General features: G+C 33.8%; 1 long non-coding RNA gene and 1 pseudogene across 1 annotated transcript in view; both read left to right on the top strand.

The window, feature by feature from the left end:
* Positions 1–282: 282 nt before the first annotated feature.
* LOC140639751 (uncharacterized) overlaps positions 283–16,258 on the top strand; it is a 95,817-nt gene continuing 79,841 nt past the window's right edge. Inside the window, exon 1 of the long non-coding RNA XR_012036367.1 lies at positions 283–462. This is a non-coding gene — a long non-coding RNA (uncharacterized lncRNA). The remainder of the gene's footprint in view (positions 463–16,258) is intronic.
* Positions 15,231–16,170, top strand: LOC140639750 (GTP:AMP phosphotransferase AK3, mitochondrial pseudogene; annotated as a pseudogene).

Genomic DNA, 16,258 nt, shown 5'->3' with positions numbered 1-16,258 from the left:
AGTGGAATTGTAAGCAGCTAATATAAATAGCTCAAAAAATTCTTAGAAAATGCAATATTATATGGCCTTGATTTTGGGAGGATACATTTAATGCTCTGATAAAATTATACATATATCAAACAGCTCTATATTCATCACCAATTCTTGCTTTCTAAACATTCCTATGTCACAAGTAAGTTACTATGACTCAAAAAGGGAGGAGGGAGGAGAACCACCTGGAATCCAGACTTAGCCCAGTAAGTCAGAATTCTCTTGGATTGTTGGAATGGGTAGAAGAATGAACTAAAAATTGGCCTATAGGCTGAAAGTAGAACAAAAAAAAAAAAGAGAGAGAGAGAGAGAGAGAGAGAGAGAAGAGAAGAAAGAAGAGAAGAGAAGAAGGAAGTGAGAGAGGGATGGAGGAAGAAAGGAAGGAGGGAGGAAAGAAGGAAAGGAGGGCAAGCAGAATGGAATGGATTGAAGGTTTGTGTCCCTCCAAAATTCATGTTGAAATTCTAACCCCCAAAGTGATGATATTAGCAAGTGAGGCCTTTGAGAGGTAATTAGGTGGTGAGGATGGAGCCCTCATGAATGGGATAAGTGCTCTTACAAAAGGGACCCCAGAAAGCTCTCTCATCTTCTTTGTGCCTTGTGAATTTACAGTAGGAAGATGGCCATCTGTGAGCCAGAAAACAGGCTATCACTAGACACTGAATCTACTGGCACTTTAATTTTACATTTCCCAATTCCTAGAATTGTGAGAAAGAAATGTTTGTTAATCCATGTAGTCTATGGTATTCTGTTATAGGAGCCCAAACTAAAATCAAGGAAAAGAGGAAAAGAAGAATCATTACAAGTTAGTTTTACTGTGTTTCAATCAAATTCTGTATTTCTCTTGGAAATATAGTATAATTGATTTCTAAATATTTCTGTTCATATATGTAAATTTGCTGTACTCTCCTATGGAGGCAGAAGTTATGTTTTCTTTTATTCAGAAACTTGATACTGCCTGAGGGGAAGAATTATATTCTAGGGTATATAAGAAATATGAATGCATAGACATCAAGAGAACATAACATGTCATAGTATCTATTGATCATTATTAAGAACACATGTTATATCAGGTATATTTAAAAAACTTTCCAAAATATCCACTCCTTTGTACTTCAGTTCCCTTCTTCATGTAACAGAAGTGATAAAAGAACCTATCTCAGTGTGTTAAGTGAGTTAAAAGTTAATAAAAGTGATATAGTAGAAGCATTTTCCATTTACAAATATTTTCACATTTTTTCATGTATTTCTTCAACTTGACCTTTTAATTGTGGAAAAGTTATAACTTTGTTACATACAGATTGATATACCTTTTTCCTCTGTGACACTGCAGGTATATATTATTATTTAATCAGCATAGTATTAACATTTGTTCTTTATCATTTTCTTTGCTATCTATGTATTTATTTATGTTCTTACACACAATCTTATTTTTTATATTACAAAACATAAAACTGCTATATAAAGATCTAAAATTTTGATTCTGGTACAAAGGTATTTTTGTACATTGTTAACTTTTATAGCTCTCAATCTTAATAAATCTAAGTCATAAACAACATGGACTCTGAGGAATTATGCTTAACAAATATTTTATAATTTGATCTCAATGGTATACACATTTTTAGTATACTCATAGGGCTTTGTTTACTATATGATGTTTATGATAGGTACAAGATCCAGGTAAGTATATTTAGTGGTCAGTGAGACAATAAACATTCTGTATAGGATACTTGAAAAGATTTATTTATGTTTAACATATATAAAAATGATTTTCATATCGCTACAAATATGTTCTCATTTTTCTTCTCTTTGGTTCATTTCAAAACCTTTCAGACACCTTTTATTTTAGATATACATTTGGTGGGTAAGTTAGTATGAAGCTGGAACTAGTAAATCAATAGAATGGTGAAATATCTTTCATATTCTTGATTTATGTTCTCATCTTGTTCTTAACAGGGAGGGTGTCAGAGGTCTATTTTTATGGAAAAAGAGAGCTATTATATTGCCATCTTAATTCTTACTTACCTGCTCAAAGTATTTAAGTTTGTGGCTGACTAATACATCTTACGGCAACAGTAAATTATGCTTTTCTGTTTTTCAAGGCAAACTCAGATAGTCAGAATTTCTTGAGTTCTCAGAATACATTTCTAATTATATGGTGTGTGGAGTAAAGAATGTGGGAAAAGGACAACTATGGAATCAAACCTTGCTAATATTTAGTCTTAGTGCTATACTCCGTAAATGTCATACGATGCATATTTCTGAATATTTACTATAGTTCAGTTACTATCCTAGCCACTCAGGAAAATCTTTTAAAAAATGCCTTATTGGGACTTATATTTTAGCAAAGAAAGACAGACATTTGTCAGATAAAATGTAAAGTATTACTAGGACACTTGGGTCCTCCAAAAGCTGAAACTGAGATAGAGTTAGCAACTCAACCAGTTTTAGGGTATGCCTGTGACATAACAAGTAAGATATCACAGTTGAACAGGGAAACTTTCAGACACAATGCTAATCTGACTCCAATGATAGTGAAGAAGGAAAAAATCAAGATTGAGGTAGGATAATTTCAAATCACTAGTCAGCGATAAATAAATCAAATCCACATTGAGATATCACTTCACATCAGTCAGAATGGCTTATATCAAATAGACCAGAAATAACAAGTGTTGGAGAGGAAGTGGGGAAAAACAACCCTCATGAACCATTGCTGGGAGTGCATATTGGTGCAATTCCCACAGAATACAGTACGAATATTTTAAAAAAATTAAAAATAGAAATACAATATGATTCAGTAATTTCACTTCTGGGCATTTACCTAAGGGAGATGATGTTTATAGCAGAAATATTTGCCCTAGACAAAATTGGGAAACAATCTAAGCATCCATTGATAGATGAATGGATAAAGAAGATTTGGTATGAGCAAAGAAATTGAATCATTAATCAAAAAACTCCCAACAAACAAAAGTTCAGGACCAAAGGTCTTCACAGGTTAATTCTACCAAACATTTAAAGAAATTAATACCTATTTTTCTCAAACTATTCCAAAAAATAAAAAAGGAAGGAAAACTTCCAAAATTCATTCTATGAGACTAGCATTACCCTAACATCAAAACCAGATAAAAACACCACAAAAAAAAGGACAACTACAGGCCAATATCTCTGATGAATGTAAATGCAAAAATCCTCAACAAAAATACTAGCAAACTGAATCCAACAACACATTTTAAAAATCACTCACCACAATCAAGTGGGATTTATTCCTGGGTTGCAATGGTGGACCAATATTTGCAAATCAATCAGTGCGATACATCACATCAATAAGAGAAAGGATAAGAACCTTGTGACCATTTCAATAGACACAGAAAAAGTTATTTGACAAAGCACAACATCCATTCATCTATTCATTATCACGAATCATGATAAAAACTCTCAACAAAGTGGATTTAGAGAGAACATACCTTAACATAATAAAGACCATATATGAAAAACCCACAACCACATGATCTTTAATGGGGAAAAACAGAGCTATTCCTCTAAGGTTAGGAAGAAGACAAGGATGCCTACTCCCAATATTTTTATTCAATATAGTACTGGGAGTCTTAGACACAGCAATCAGACAACAGAAAGAAATAATAGGCATCCAAATCAGTAAGGAAGAAATAAAACTTCCACTATTTACAGATGAAATGATACTACACATAGAAAACCCAAAAGAATCCACCCCAAAACAAATAGAAGTGATAAATAAATTCAGTAAAATTGTAGGATACAAAATCAAAATATATAAATCTGTTGCATTTCTATACACAAATAATGAAGCACCAGAAAGAAAAAATAAGAAAACTACCCCATGTACATCTGCAACAAATATAAGCAGCATTATTTAAAATAGCTAAATTTAGGAAGCAACCCAAGTGTCTATCTAATGAATGGATAAAGAAGTGGTATATATACATGATGGAACATCATCCAGCCATAAAAAGGAAAGAAATCTTGCCATTTACAACAACATGAGAGAGCTAGAGAGTATAATGCTAAATGAAATAAGTTGGAGAAAGACCAATACCATATGATTTCACTCATATGTGTAATTTAAGAAATGAGAAGAGGAGAGAGAGAGGGAAAGAGAGAGAGAAACCACTAAACAGGCTTTTAATTATAGAGAATAAACTGATGGTTACCAGAGGAGAGGTGGGTGGGGCATGGTTTAAATAGGTGATGGGAATTAAGGAATATACCTGTTGTAAAGAGCAGTGGATGATATATAGAATTGTTGAATCACTATATTGCAAATCTGAAACCAATATAACACTATATGTTAACTGGAATTGAAATAAAAACTAAAAAAAAATAAAAGATATATGCACACACACACACACACACACACACATACACACTGGAATACTAATTAGACATAAAAAAGATGGAATCTTGCCATTTGTGATAATGCAGATGGACCTAGAGGGTATTATGCTAAGTAAAAGTCAAAGAAAGACAAATACCATATGATTTCACTTATATGTGCAATCCAAAAAGCAAAAGAAGTGAACAAATGGACAAAGAAACAAAAAACATAATCTTAAATACACAGAACAAACTGTTGGTTCCAAATGGGGGGTGGGGGATAGACAAAATAGATAAAAGGGATTGAAGTGCAAACTTCTTTTTTTTTTTTTTTTAAATATTTTTTAAATTTTATTTATTTATGATAGTCACAGAGAGAGACAGAGAGAGAGAGGCAGAGACATAGGCAGAGGGAGAAGCAGGCTCCATGCAGGGAGCCTGACATGGGATTCGATCCCGGGTCTCCAGGATCGTGCCCTGGGCCAAAGGCAGGCGCTAAACCGCTGCACCACCCAGGGATCCCGAAGTGCAAACTTCTATTTATAAAATCATCAAGTCATAGAGATGAAAAGTATGGCATGGAAATATAGTCAATAATACTGTATAATATTGTATGGTGGCAGATAGTGACTATGTCTATGATGAGCACTGGGTAATGCACAGAATTGTGAAATCAATATGTTGTACATCTGAAACTAATATAACATTGTATGTCAATTATGCTTTAGTAAAAAAGCTAATAGAGATTCAGTTTAAAAAATGAACAAGAAACAATACACATACAAAAGGAATGACAACAAAAAATTCAGTTTTAAAATAATTCAGAAAAGACAATATTTTCAACAAATGGAGTTGTGGCACATAAATAGATATAATAGCAAAAACGGAAATGAATGTTCCCCTATCATAGTACTATACGATTAATGCAACTTGATTAGAATACTAAATTTGCAAACATTTGACAACATTCAGGGGCTTTTTTTAAAAAGATTTATTTACTTATTCATGAGAGACAGAGAGAGAGAGAGAGAGAGAGAGAGAGAGAGGCAGAGGGAGAAGCAAGCTCCCTGCAGGGAGCCTGATGTGGGACTTGATCCCAGATCCTGGGATCATGCCCTGAACTGAAGGCAGACGCTCAACCGCTGAGCCCCTCAGGCATCCCAACACTCAGGGTCTTAAAAAAAGTAAAGCACATATACCTTTGTTTTCAATCTTGGTTTATGACTTGTCTGTTAACCTTATATGATTCCTGGAGGAAGTTTGAAATACCAGAAAGTAAGTGGCATATCCAAAACTCATACAACATACAAGTATAGACTGGGACACAATCTTTAAAAAGAAATTAGCTGCCCCAATTTACAGATGAAAGCCATGATCTATGACTTATGTCATGACTATTAGCATACAGACCATTGATATTTGAATAAAGAGTTGAACCGTATCTCTCAAATTGAAGTCCAAAGCCCTTTTCATTATAAAAGGCCAAAAAGAGCTAACTACATAAGAATTTATATATGATACTGCTTGTTTAAGGAAACAATGTTAGAGGAGTCTTAACCTATTGCAGCATAAGATGACTGCATATGATTTTTTTTTAAGTTTTCAATCAGATTCCAGTTAGTTAACATACAGTTTAGTTGTAATTTCAGGTGTACAATATAGTCAAAGAATGAAATCTTGTCATTTACAAAGACATGGACAGAAGTAGAGAGTGTTATGCTAAGTGAAATAAGTCAGAAAAAGACAAATATCAGATGATTTCAATCATATGTGGAATTTAAGAAACAAAACAAGTGAGCAAAGGTGTGGGGGGTGGGGGGAGAAAGAGAGAGGCAAACCAAGAAAGACTTTAAAATATAGAGAATAAACTGATGCTTTGTTCCAGAGTGGAAAGAGAGATGAGGGGATGGGTTAAATAGGTGTTAGGGGTTAAGGAGTGTACTTGTCATGAGGGTTTTTTCTTGTAACTAACACAATTTTGCTGAGTCATAAAGTTAATTCTCACTTCATTTCTTCCTAATCATCTTATCTATAGAAATAGTTCTTTTATTAGAAAAGTTTTTAAAAACCTTCATTCACATTTTCTGGTCAGCAGAAACTAACTTTGTATTTCTTATTTTGAAAATTAATCAAATTTTTAACCTAGACTATTGATAGATTTAATTTCTTATAATGAGATGCACCCAGAGTTCCAATATTGTGTACCATCAAATAGGGTTTTTATTTATTCATCATTTTCATTAGGAGTACTCTTCTTGCTCAATATTTTAGTCATCTGAATAAATAGCAGAATTATACTGTACAATATCATGAAAATGAGGTTAGTCTATGTACAAGTCAAGTGAAAAGACATTGTCTCATCTCAACTGAATTTGTGAACTAATAAATAATGTAAGAGGGAAAAGATTGGCTGCTGAAAATCAATTCCACTATCTAAAGTATATCAATAAGTTGAAAATACAGAAAACTATAATAAGGCAAGTTATTGCAGAAGAGGGAGGAAAAAAAAAAACCTGCAGTAACATGTAAGCTAGAATTTCATTATATATGATATTCCACAACACATTTGGTCAAAAAATCATGATCCAAGTCAAACTTTCTAAAATAAGGCATAAATCTCCAGGAAGCATTGTTATAAATAAATTTATCAAGTAAGATTTGAAGAGTATTTAAAGATTCAATATAAACCCTCTTTAATTTTGTGTCTGGGTAGTCTTAAATTATAATTTTATGACATATTTTTTATTACAGTGCCTCTCATATGAAAAAAATACATTGTAATACTCTCAATGAAAAACTGTTTTTCTTATTTAATATCAAAATTACTTAGAAGGAATAAAAACATCAATATTTTTTCTCAAAGCCAAAACTAATTTTTAAAAACTTAAAAATGTGTGTCTATAACAATGGCTTTCCTCAAAATTAAATATAAAAATTGTTTTAAAATTTCCAATGGAATATGGAATGTTAAAATATGTAAATTTAGAAGGAGGAAAAATTTCAGTGTCAAAGTCAAAGGTATATACTTACATGCACACACACAAACACATACACAATGAAATATTATTCAGCCATTACAAAGGGAATGGAGTTCTGATTCTCATGCTCTAATGTAGACGAACCTGGCAAAAAGTACATTCAGTGAAAGAAGCCAGACACAATGGTCACATAGTGTATGATCCCATTTTATATGAAATATCCAGTATAGGTAAATTCATAGAGACAGGAAACAACCTGGTGTTTGGTAGAGCCTAGATGGAAAGGTGGCAGGGAGGGACTGCTTAATAAGTACGGGACTTTCTTTTGGGTGGATGAAAATGTTTTGGAACTATATAGACGCAGTAATTGGACAATAATATGAAAGTTCAATGCCATTCAATCATATACTTTAAAATGGCTTATGCTGTGAATTTCTATTAAAAAGCATATACAAAAAAATAAAAAGCATATACTCAATACATTTCATAAAATGAATAAAACTGTGTAACTAACATGGATGAGATAGAATATTACAGAAGTTCCCTTTAGTCCCATTAGATCAACCATCCTCTGTCCTCCGCCTACTCCACACCTCTCTCCCTGACACATACAAATAGTTTTACAGCTGTCTTGACCACTAACATTGTAAATTAGTTTTGCCTATTGGTGAAATTTCCATAAATGAAATAAGGAAGCCTGTTGTGTTTGTGCCCACCTTCTTTCCGAAAATACTGTTTTTAAGAGTCCTCTCTGTTCTTCATGTGGTTAGACTTTAGTTCTTACTTTCATTGTGCTGTAATAATTCATTATATGAATATATACTCAATTATTCATATGACTTCTGATGAGTTATTTCCACTTAGGGGCTAGTATTTTGTTAACTAACATTTATACACACAACTTTTTGTTGAGTATGTAGTTCATTTATGGATATCGGATACATCCTAGAAGTAGAATCGTTGAGGCAGAGTATAAGCCTATATTGAGGTATACATGTACACTGCCAGTTTTCCAATGTATGTCAATTTACATTTCCATAAGCAATGTAGGAGAGTTGAAGCTATTCCAGATGATCATTAATTCTTTCTATTTATCTTTTAAAAACAATTTAGCCATCCTGGCGGATGTGTAGCAGTTTCTAATTGTGGTTTGAATTTTCATTCCTTTTATATCTCATAGATCACCTTTTCATAAATTTATTGGCCAGTATTGGATATTCTTTTTTTCTGAGGTTTAGTTTTCAGTTCCTTTTGGCCATTTTTTATATCAATTTATCTGCCTCACTAATTGAGGTTTTCTGTATATATTCCAGATATAATTTCTTTTATTGCAAATTATTTTATTTCATTGTATTTTATTTTATTTACTTTTAAAAAATTATTGATTGATTCATGAGAAACAGAGAGAGACACACACACACACAGGCAGAGAGAGGGGGAGGCTCCCTGCAGGGAGCCCGACGTGGGACTCAATCCAGGCCTCCAAGGATCACACCCTGGGCCAAAGGCAAATGCTTAACCACTGAGCCACCCAGGCATTCCAACAAATAATTTATTTTAGAGTGAGATTTATCTTCTAATGCTGTTCGTAATGTGCTTTGAAAAATGAAAGTTTTAAATTTCAATGTAAACCAATTTACCAATTTTTACTTTTTTGTGTCTTTTTAAAAATAATACTGTCCACAAGGTTGTGAAAATAATATGTTCCCTCACTTTTTACATTAGGTCTATTATATAGACTGAAACTGATTTTTATGTGTGATGTGAAGCAGAGGTTAAAATTTAATTTTTCACATATCGAATTAAAACAGCACCAAATTTGAAAAGACCTTTTCTCATCTTTTTATTAATATCTGGCAATGCCATATTTATAGTCATTTTTATTATGTTATATGTGTGACTGTTTCTGGACTCTCTACTGTTCTATTGACTACTTTATCTCTCCATAAACAAGTATAATATTATCATAGGATTTGTTTTGATACATCCTTCATTTTTTATCTTTTCAATATCACTTTTATTTTTGCCATATGAATTACTACATGCAGCTTGGAATCATCTATCTATCTCCCTAAACTAGCAAAGTCCACTGTAATTTTGATCAGATTTGAACTCCACTTGGTTTATATATCAATTAGGGAAGAATTGATACCTAAAAGTATTAGGTCTTCTAATTCATATACATGATACATCCCTCCACTTACTTAGATTCCCATTACTATAAATGTTTTCCAGTTTTCACTGTAGAGATCTTGTACTTTTAATTTTGTGGTGGTGGTTATTATTTTGTTACAGAAATAAGATTTATTTTCAATAATAACATTGTGGGCAACCCTGGTGGTGCAGTGGTTTAGTGCTGCCTGCAGCCCAGGGTGTGATCTTGGAGACCCGGGATCGACTACCACATCAGGCTCCCCGCATGGACCCTGCTTCTCCCTGTGCCTGTGTCTCTGCTTCTCTCTCTTTATGAATAAATAAATAAATCTTAAAAAAAATAGCATTGTAAAATAGTTTATATTTATTGTAAAGGAAATTTATTTTCACATATGTATTATAATTTTAGACTCTTAATGCATCTACCTTGTCATGTTTTTAGTACTTCATTTATTATTGTAGTAAGAACACCCTCAACAAATTTTTAGGTGAGCAGTATACTATTGTTAACTATATACACAATGTTGGATTGCAGATCTCTGGAGCTTATTCATCTTTCATAACTGAAACTTTATACCAATTGAAGAGCAATTCTGTATTTCTCCTAACCCCCATCATCTAGCAATCACCATTCTACTGTCTATTTTTATGAGTTTGACTATTTTGAATTCCTCATATAAATTTTATGATATATCATAAGTGTAATCATGTAGTATGTATCCTTCCATGATAGGCATAGTGTTCTCCAGGCTCATCCATGATGCATATGGTAGAACTTCCCTCTTTCTTAGAGCTGAATAATATTTCATTACATATCTATCAAAATACTACCAAAATACTACCAATATTTTTCAGAGTTATAACAATTTTTTCCCCTAGAATTCGTATGGAACTACAAAAGACCCAGAATAGCCAAAGCAATTTTGAAAAACAAAACAAAACAAAAACAAAAGCAAAGCTGGAAGCATCACAATTCTGGACTTCAACTTGTACTACAAAGGTGGAGTGATCACAACAGTATGGTACTGGCACAAAAACAGACAATAGATCAAAAGAACAGAATAGAAAACCCAGAAATGAACCCCACTATGTGATCAATTAACCTTTGACAAAGCAGGAAAGAATATACAATGGAAAAAAGTCTCTTCAACAAATAATGTTGGGAAAACTGAACAACAACATGCAAAAGAATGAAACTGGACCCACTTTCTTATGCAACATTAAAAATAAATTCAAAATTAAAAAAAGACCTAAATGTAGGACAGGAAACCACAAATATCCTAGAGGAGAACGCAGGTAACAACCTCTTTGATATCAGCCATAGCAACTTCTTACTTGATAAGTCTCCATTATATATCTATATCACAGTTTCACCCATCTGTTGATAGACATTTAGGTTGCATCTATACTGTGGCTATGAGACTTCAATAAATATTTGAGTGCATCTATCTCTTTGAAATCCTGATTTCAATTATTTTGAATGTATGCCCAGAAGTGGGATTGCTGGATCTTATGAACTCAATCTTTAAATTTTTGACGAACCTCCATGTTTTTTTCCATAGCAGCTGCCCCATTTTAGATTCCCTCCAAAAGTCTGCAAAGTTCTAATTTCTCCACATCTTGGTCAATACTTTAGTTGTTGTTGAATAGCCATCCTAACAGGTATGAGATATCTCTCTATAGCTTTGATTTACATTCCCCTAATAATTAGTGATGTTGAGCATCATGTCATATACCTGTTGGTCATTTTTAAGTATTCTTTGGAACATATATTTAAGTTCTTTGCCCATTTTCAAAATCAATTTCTTCTTAACAATTAAATGATAAAAGATCCTTATATATATTTTGGTTATTAACTCCTTATCAGATACATGGTTTGTAAATATTTTCTCTCATTTTATACTTTGCCTTTACACTTGTTTCCTTTGCTGTGCAGGAACTTTTTAGTTTGATCTAATGCATTTGTCTCATTTTGCTGTTGTTACTTGTGCTTTTGGTATCACATCCAAGAAATCATTGTCAACCCTAACATTATGAAACTTTTCCCCTTTTTTTCTTATAGTAGTTTTATAGTATCAGGTCTTCCATTGAAATCTTTACTCCAGGGACACCTGGGTGGCTCAGCGGAGGAGTGTTTGCCTTCGACTTAGGGCGTGATCCCAGAGTTCCGGGATCAAGTCCCACATCCCGCTCCCTGTGAGGAGCCTGCTTCTCCCTGTGCCTATGTTTCTGCCTTCTCTCTGTGTCTTTCATAAATAAATAAATAAAATCTTAAAAATAAAAGGTATCTTTACTCCACTTTGAGTTGATTTTTGTGTATGATGTAAGATAAGGTTTTAATTTCATCCTTTTGTATATGGAACCATACTCCCCAACATAATTTATTGAAGTAATTGTCCTCTCCTCATTGTGTATTTTTGGCACTCTTGTCAAAGATCAGTTGACTGTTTATGAATAGGTTTATTTCTGGCCTTCTATTTGGTTCATTGGTCTGTTCATATGCCTATTTTTTTTTGCTAGTCCAATACTGTTTTCACTACAGCAAGCTTTGTGATATAATTTGAAATAAGGAAGCATGATGTTCCATGCTTAGTCTTTCTTTCCCAAAATTTATTTCATTATTTGTGGTCCACAAGAATTTTGGAATTTTTTTTTCTATTTTTGTTAAAAAACTATCTGGGATTTTGACAGGGATTGCATTGAATCTGTAGACTACTTTTGGTAGTATTGGCATTTTAATGATATTTTGTCTTTCAATTCATGAATATAGAGTGTCTATGTATTTGTTTCTTTAAATTGCTTTCATCAATGATTAGTAGTTTTCAGATAAAAGTATTTTACCTTTTTAAGTTTATTCCTAAAGACTATACATAGTTTCATTCTTTCATAGCTGTTTGGTATTTTTGATCCTCCTATAAGAGGTATCTTTTATTTTTACAAAAAAGAAAAGTCTGTTTTGTATTTGATTAGTTTTTACACTTTATGGAATGTTACACTTAACATACTGCAATAACATATACAAACAGCATTCTAATAGCACAAAATTTTTATTCAAATTTTAGTATGGTATAACACATGAACTAAGACTATACAAATCTCACTTTAGCTCAATGAATTTGACGTATTTACACAAATATGTAAGCTCTACCAAATCAAGACACAGAAATTGCCTAGAAATCAAGAAAGTTACCTAAATTACCTTCCCTTAATTATCCTACCCTTAAATGCAACAACTTTTCACCATTTCTTTTCTTTTACACCTACCTTATTTACTATTACTGTTAAATATTTTGCTATGACATATTTTATAAACTTTGCAATTATTGTCTCTTTAAACTGTTGATAGCCTTTTATATTTACCAAACTATGTTATTTTCTGGTACTCTCCATTCCTTCTTACTCTTCTCTGTCTTCTATTGGGGTACTTTACTTTCAGCCCATTCAAATTCCTTTTATTATTTATTGCAGTGTCTCTGGTGAGACAAAATCTCTCAGTTTTTTACTGTTCTGAGAACTTGTTTTTTATTTGCTCTCATTTTAGGATAAAGTTAAGCAAAGCAATAAACATTTGGGAGCAGAGAAGTCCATAAAATTGAATATTAGATAGAAGCTAACTAAATTTTGATCATGTAGGTAGCAAAAAAAATAGTTATTTGGATTGATTAACTATGATTCATTGTCTACTTTGTTTTATGAACAATACACTTTTTTCATATGTCCAAGGAATATTTATTAATATGTATTTCATATTATAATCATTAGATAATATATATATTTCTCCATGCCACTTTTCTTGAGTGAGTCACAGTAAAGTTATTTATGAATAATAACATTTTAGTTTAAAATATACCATATGAAGAATAAAGTTGTACTTGCTTCTATTATGGACTGTTTATTTTCCTCAAAATTCATATATTGAAGCAAGGCCTAACACACAATGTGATGGTATTTGGAGTTAGGGCCTTTGAGAGTTCATTTTGTTTAGTTGGATCAGGTGGAGAGAGCCCCCATGATGAGATGTCCTTATTAATTTCTATATAATAATCAGACAGACCAGAGCTCTCTTTCTACCATGCAAGAACTCACTGAGAAAATGGTTATCTGAAAGCTAGGAAGAAGGAAATAATCAGGAAGCGAATTGGCTATCACCTTGATCTCAGACTTCTCAGCCTTCAGAACTGTAAGAAATAAGTGCTTATTGTTTAAACCACCCAATCTATAGTATTTTATTACAGCGGCCTGAGCTAAGACAACCGCCTCTAGTTATAATAAAAATCAAACAGATAATGCATACAATACTTAGCACAATATCTAGAACACAGTAATTATGAAATAAAAGCTATTAGTAGTGACAGTGTTTATAACATGTGGTAGCCTGAGGGAAAAGTGTCCCAACTCTTTCATGATCCTCCTTATCCATAATCTTAGTAAAGGAGACTTCTAGTGAGAAGTAGTCTCACCCAAAATTCTGAAACTAGACTGGCTTCGTTATTTGCTTTAAAACAACATAACATGGATAAAGTGAGTTTTTCCACTTCCAGGCCCAAGTCTCAAAAGGCTTTACAGGCTTTTTCTCTGTCTCTATCTCTCTGTCTCTCTCAACATTGCCTTCCCCAAAAGGACAAGTTTCATCTTCCTTGATGGATTCTCAGAACAAACTGAGAAGAATTGAGTCATTTCAGCAAGGTGTCAACCATGCAAAAACACTGAGTCAAGTCAATAGAGCCACTTATCTTACCAGAAGCTGACCACAGATGTATGATTGAAGCCATCTTAGTAAGGATGCTTAGAATTAATAATTAGTTAATAGCTAATGAATAATAATTAAATTAATTAATTAATCATTTCAAAGAATAAAGAATGATATGTAATCTTCACAATAGGAATAGAAAAGCATTTGAATAAATTCAGCTATTCATGATTTTAAAAAAGTCACAGCAAACTAAGAACAAAAGGCAATATCTATAGAGAATAGCTTTTTCTAAAAACCTTCAATTATCTTAGTTAATGATTAAATTTTGTAAGTGTTCTTATGATTGAATAGAGAAGAGTACTTTTATGACTATATATATTCAAAATTATATTAAGATTATTGAAAACCAGACTGATATTCAATAATTAATTATACATTGATGTGCTAGTAACAAATTAATTGAAATAAAAAAATAATAGCAGTAAAGAACATCAAATAAAATTGATGAAATAGAAAACTCTCATAATAAAATCTCCCCATAGCATGAGATGTTTAAGAAGATATATAAAAGCAGGGATGCCTGGGTGGCTCATTGATTAAGCATCTGCCTTTGGCTCAGGGCATGATCCTGAGCTCCTGGATCAAGTCCCGCATTGGGCTCCCTGTGGGGAGTCTGCTTTTCCTTCTACCTATGTCTCTGCCTCTCTCTCACGAATAAATGAATAAATCTTAAAAGAAAAAAAGAAAGAAGACATACAAAAACAAAAGGAAAAATCAGGTCCATGGTTGACAGAACAAAGTTAAAAGGTTGTGAAGGTACACCAAACACTTTTTATTCCAACAAAAATTATTGCTTCATTTTTGTGTGTGTGTGGAAATTTACAAGCTACCTAGAAAATTATTATAGAAATACCTAACGTAGGCTGTCGGCCCGCCGGGGCGCCCTGCACGGAGCAGCCCCGCGAGCGCGCAGCCAGGCCGGAGCCCCCGCGCCCCGGCTCCCTGCGGCCAGGGGGACGTCCGCGCGGCTGCTGCGCGCCGTGATCATGGGGGCGCCGGGCTCCGGCAAGGGCACCGTGTCGTCGCGCATCACCGGGCACTTCGCGCTGAAGCACCTCTCCAGCGGCGACCTGCTCCGGGACGACATGCTTCGGGGCACAGAAATCGGTGTGTTAGCCAAGACTTTCATTGACCAAGGGAAGCTCATCCCGGATGATGTCATGACTCGGCTGGCCCTTCATGAGCTGAAAAACCTCACCCAATATAGCTGGCTATTGGATGGTTTTCCAAGGACACTTCCACAGGCAGAAGCCCTGGACGGAGCTTATCAGATAGACACAGCGATTAATCTGAACGTGCCCTTCGAAGTCATTAAGCAGCGTCTCACCGCGCGCTGGATTCATCCGGCCAGCGGCCGAGTCCACAACATCGAATTCAACCCTCCCAAAGCCGTGGGCATTGATGACCTGACAGGGGAGCCTCTCATTCAGCGGGATGATGACCAGCCAGAGACGGTTGTCAAGAGACTCAAGGCTTATGAAGTCCAAACACAGCCGGTCCTGGAATATTACCGGAAAAAGGGAGTATTGGAAACCTTCTCTGGAACAGAAACCAACAAAATCTGGCCCCATGTGTATGCTTTCCTACAAACAAAAGTTCCACAAATAAACCAGAAAGCATCAGTTACTCCATGAGGAAAAGTGTACATCACCAGTTAGATGAGCAGAGACTCCTCGCCTGTGCATTTAGAAGCTCCGTGTTCTGAGACTGGCATGTATGAATTCTTTGAAAATTATATTAGTTTCACTTCTACTGATTTCATTCTGGAAATTAAGAATGGGCCAAATGAGTCCGATACTAAGATTCATCTTTTTGTCTACCCAGGGTATCTTCTATGGGTATGTAATTTAAAAACATCAGATGTCCTAATTAAAAGAGCAATTGGTACTAATATTAACTTTTGTTCAGAAGACTAAGTGGTTGATAAAAAATTTTCTTATTCTTTGGAGAAGCTAAAAACATTTCCATGTCACTCGGTAAAGTATCTCATCAG

Source organism: Canis lupus, chromosome 9 (genome assembly GCF_048164855.1).
Source record: "Canis lupus baileyi chromosome 9, mCanLup2.hap1, whole genome shotgun sequence".
Taxonomy (NCBI): Eukaryota; Metazoa; Chordata; class Mammalia; order Carnivora; family Canidae; genus Canis; species Canis lupus.
Note: the sequence above shows the minus strand (reverse complement) of the source record. Positions and strands in the feature narration are given on the sequence as shown.